At 44.9% G+C, this 5,207-nt stretch overlaps 1 pseudogene; it reads left to right on the top strand.

Annotated features, from left to right (window-relative positions):
* Positions 1-3,990: 3,990 nt before the first annotated feature.
* On the top strand, positions 3,991-4,320 carry LOC114209707 (large ribosomal subunit protein eL27 pseudogene; annotated as a pseudogene).
* Positions 4,321-5,207: the final 887 nt, after the last annotated feature.

Raw genomic sequence — 5,207 nt, 5'->3', positions numbered from 1 at the left:
AAAATCCAACTTGGTTGGGATAGGTAAGGCAAACCAAAAACAAAGAAAATTTGGCCCACAAGTCATTTCTGCTTGGAAATATTTCTAAAGATTGAGCTTAGGCCGGCGGTTCATGTAACACCACCACCTGCACACTGCCAAAGAGCAGCCTTGGCGCTGAACCTAGAAGCTCAAGGTGGGAGAAACGTCAGTGGACAGAATCGAACTTCTGAAGATGCTCTTCTCAGAGCTTCCTGAGACCTTCCGGGGGGATGATTTTCAAACTATGTTTTGGCTCTAAACACTGGGATTTGGTTATCTGCAGCTGATTTCCAGCTTCAGAACCATTTCTGCTTCTACCTTATAACCCACCACAGCCCAGGATTTTAAGAATTTTATCTGAAAATATCTCAACATAGTTTATTTTTTTAAAAGAAAATTAGCACAGAGAAAACATTATTTTAAAAAACCACTTTCCAATTATACATACAGTGTCCAGTGTACATGTTATAAACATGTAACTTATATTTTATTCACCCATAGGGATTTGACTCAAGTAGGTGCCCTGCCCCTATTCCCTGTATGGAAAGTTCGAGGAGAACCTCTACATGATATTACTTAGATGCTTCAATTAACTGGACAAAACAATTATTATACCTACAGAAAACAAATGGCTATGGGGTACCTGAGTGGCTCAGTCGGTTAAGTATCTGCCTTCAGCTCAGGTCATGATCTCAGGGTCCTGGGATCAAGCCCAGCATCGGGCTTCCTGCTCAGCAGAGAGCCTGCTTCTCCTTCTCCCTCTGCCCCTCCCCCCTGCTCATGCGTGCGCACGCGTGCTCTCTCTCTCATCAATAAATAAATAAAATCTTTTAAAAAATAAATTAAAAAAAGAAAAGAAATGGCTAATTTATTTAACATAAAAATGAGTGTTACAAGCCAGTGAGAAAAAGATAAACAATCCTGTGGAAAATAGGCAAAGGATAGACACAGATAATTCAGGAAAAACAAACAAACAAGAAACCGAGGAAGTAGACATACAAAAATATACTTAACCTTGCTCATGGTTTAAAAATTCCAGGGATGGGGATGCCTGGGTGGCTCAGTCCGTTAAGCATCTGCCTTCAGCTCAGGTCATGACCCCAGGGTCCTGGGATTGAGCCCTACAGCAGGCTCCCTGCTCGGCGGGGAGCCTGCTTCTCCCTCTCCCTCTCCCTGCTGCTCCCCAGCTTGTGCTCTCTCCCTCTGACAAATAAATAAATAAAATCTTTAAAAAAATTCCAGGGATGACGAGATAGCAATTTTCACTTTCAACTGACAAAATCAAAAAGAGTGATGGTAAAACCAGGCGAAGATGTGAGGAAACAGTCCCTTTCGTACATATCTGTTGAGTGTGTTAATTGATACAATGTTTGGTGGTGGCAGTTTTGCAATGTCAAAGTTGATCCAGAAACTTCACTTCTGGGAATATAATCCACAGAAAAACTCCCCGAAGTACACAAAGACAAAAATGTACATGGATGATGATTGCAGCATAGTTCTTAGTAGCTAACAACTGGAAACAAACCACTGAAAAGAATGAGGTAGAGCTACAGGTAACACACACAGAAAGCCCAAGAGGCAGTAAAAAGGAAAAAGAACCAGTTACAAAAAATGATGTAGAAAAGGAAAAAGAACCAGTTACAAAAAATGATGTAGAAAAAGCCTTGTTCTGTGTGAAAGAAAAAAATGTAATGGCATATATATTAAAACGTAATGCTGGTTGTTTCTGGGAGTTGGCATTTTGGAGCACCTTCCATTTCTACCTTGCATATTTCTGTCAGATTTGATCCCAAACGAAAGGTAAAATAAAAAGAGTCTTAAAAAATAACAATATGAACATCACTTACGTAGTTTTCTTGCCAAACATGTTTGTTCTGAATCTAAATATGAGGAAACAACCACATAAACCCTGCTTGTGTGATATTCTGCAAGATAACCAGCCTAGACTCCTCAAATTTATCAATATTAATGAAAAATGAAAAGGAGACTATTCGAAAGTAAAAATAACTAAAGAGAGCCAAAAACTAGAGGCACTATGTGATCCTTGATTGGATCCTGAATGCATAAAAAAAAACATTATAAAGGAACTTTCAAGACATAATTGCCTTGGTGAATCTAGGTGAAAGAATAGCGATTCTAGAATTATGTTTTGGGAAATTCTAGTATAGAAAATGCCCCATTAACTGAAATATATTGTGCCCCTCCATGCTAGCTGTTCCCATGGATATATTATCTCATTTAATTTTTGTTATTTATTGAAGAAAAAGATGGTTTCCTTTTGAAGCTAAGACTCTATTACTGTGATTGCTGAGGGATACCGATACATTCAATTCTAGAATATCTTATCTGGTTTATAGATTTCCAGTCAGTGCCTAGATGCCAACTAGGGTTTACTACAAAGTTAGAGAATTTGAAAGCTGGAGGGTATCTTTGAGGTGCATGGATCAACCCTTATAGTTTTACAAATGAGCAAAGGGCCCCAGACAGGCGAGTGACCTACCATAGTTAATTCAAAAGAGCACTAGTTTTGGAAATCTTCCCCCTAAGTTTAGAATTCTTACAATAAAACCATTAAGATGCATTTAACTCTTGCTGAACATCACCAACAGAGTAGGCATCATAATGGCCTGCCCTGAGATGGGCCCCTTCTGCTTGGAAAGAGGCTTACCACTTGGGGAGGAATTGCATGGTAATCCTCAAGGAGCAAAAAGCCTCAGACTCCCAGCACTGCAATAATGCAGACAGTCTGCTGAGTCCAAGCCGAACCAAGACATGCCCTTTGCTTGACTTTTTTATTACATAAGAAAGCACGAGGAGTTCAAGCCAACACTTTTTTCTCCCTAAAAAAAAAAAGAAAAAAAGAAAAAAGAAATGACTGCTTATGGAAGATGGATAACAAGAGTCCTGGGTCCTTTACTTCTCTTCCTGATAAACATTTCCTCACAGCACATTCCCAGAAGGACTCATCCCATCTGGTAGAATGATGAGAGAATGATTAAATCACTTCTCCTTTATAAAATGTGTGTGCCTCCTTCTTACTGGACTGAGACTCCGGATTGACATTCCGCATTTTATATCTCTCTCTGAGAATTATCGCCTGACCTGCACAGCAGACTTGAGAAAATCAAAAAGCTCTCCCTGACTGGTTTATCAGGAAAACAATTCTCCTGATTGGCTTATGTCCACTCCTCAGGGACCAGTGGAATGTCCCACAGTGGTGATGGTGACACTGTGACTTCTCCTTGCGGTGGGCCGGGTACTGGCGGGGCAGGGCAGGCAAAGGGCTTGAGAGGGCACAGGGAGCCACAAAGGTGCCCAAGGCCAAAGTCTGTAGAGGTAATCTGAGTCTAAATATCTGGAAGAGCACATGCAGGGTGAAGTCAGGAGGCTACTGAAATTGGAGTTGCTAAGTTAAGGGTGTGGATCTGAGCAGAAGTGGGCTTGTAGCACAGGCAAGTCAGGACCAGGCAAGAGGGTCTCTGGAAGACAGCGCCAGATTCCAGCTAGCAGGTGCGTCTTGCCATGTGTGGTTGGCAGCGCCTGGTGTTTTGAAGTGGCGGAAGTGGCCAGGATCAGTGGACCTGGAAAAGCCACTGGTCAGTGAACAAAACTAAGAGCACCAGGGTCTGAGTTAGGTCTGAAGTGAAAACTGGATCCCCACATCCAAAGAGGTCAACAGGATGTAAAGTCAAGGACAAACCCATTGCTAGTCCAATAAGCCTGTTTGACAAATCAAGGGAGGAGCAAGAATGCAAGTGTGAAGCCAGGGAGAGCAGGCAGCCATAATGGTCAATGTTGGCAGAGTACAGTACAGCACTGGGGTTGGGCTATATTTAATGATTCCAGGGCCAAGGAGTGGAGGGTACAGCCACTCTTCATTCTGTTCCTGTGCTCTGAATGAGATGTGTCTTGTGCCATTAAAAGTACCACCAGAGCTTTCTGCTGTAGGCTTGAGAGGCTGGTATCAAGATGGGCAAGTTCATGAAACCTCAGAAGGTGGTGCTGGTCCTGGCTGGATGCTACTCTGGATGCAAAGCGGTCATCATGAAGAATATTGATGGCGGTACCTCAGACCATCCCTACAGCCATGCTCTGGTGGCTGGAATTGACTGCTTTTCCACAAAGTGACAGCTGCCATGAGTAAGAAGAAAATGACCATGAGGTCAAAGATCAAGTCCTCTACAAAAGTTTATAATATGATCACTCATGCCCACAGGGTACTCTGTGGATATCCCCTTGGACAAAACCGCTATCAACAAGGATGTCTTCTGAGACCCTGCCTTTAAACGCAAGGCCTGACAAGAGGCCAAAGTCAAGTTCAAGGGAAGGTACAAGACCAGCAAGAACAAATGGCTCTTGGTACAAGGGCAGAGGTGGAGCAAGATGGCAGAGGAGTAGGAGACCTGGATTTCATCTGGTCTCAGGAATTCAGCTGAATAGGGATCAAACCATTCTGAACACCTACGACCTCAACAGGAGATCGAAGAGAAGAATAGCAACAACTCTCTGAACAGAAAAGCGACCACTTTCTGGAAGGTAGGACATGCGGAGAAGTGAATCTGAGGCGATAATCGGGAGGATAGACGGCGGGGGAGGGGCCTCCGGCGGCTGCTTCTGGCAAGTGATAGAGCAGTGGAGCACAAAATCGGAACATTTAGAAGTCAGCTCAGCTGAGGGACGTCTCTCCAGTGGCTAAGCAGGGGGTGCAACCCTCGCGGGACAGTGTGGTCTCAGGACTCTCGGGGGTCACAGAAAGACCGGGGGGTGCCTGAGTGTGGCAGAGCTCCCAAGTATCAGAGCAGGGAAGCCGGCTACAGAGACAGAGCCGAAGCGCGGGCTCTCAGCTCAGGGTTGCCATAAACTGTGATCCGTGGCACAGTTGGGCCACTACTCCTCCAGCAGGGACCCAACAAGCGGCAGATCCGGGGAGACTCCCCTTCCTCTCCCGGGAGGAGTGATGTGGGAGCGCACCACAGGGAACTGCTGGGTTTGGAGACTCCACACGGAGTCGGGTGCCAGAGATAGAAATGCTCAGTCACAGGCCGGGTGAGCACAGAGTGCGGCCAGAGACCGGGGACACGGGAGTGACTGACTGCTTTTCTCTGGGGGCGCACTGAGGAGCGGGGCCCTGAGTTCTTGGCTCCTCCGGGCGGAGACTGGGAGGTCGCCATTTTCACTCTCCTCCT

Source organism: Eumetopias jubatus, unplaced genomic scaffold, assembly GCF_037043125.1.
Source record: "Eumetopias jubatus isolate StellerSeaLion01/CBP00866 unplaced genomic scaffold, mEumJub1_p1.0 scaffold_9, whole genome shotgun sequence".
Taxonomy (NCBI): domain Eukaryota; kingdom Metazoa; phylum Chordata; class Mammalia; order Carnivora; family Otariidae; genus Eumetopias; species Eumetopias jubatus.
This window is presented reverse-complemented; position numbering and strand designations above follow the sequence as displayed.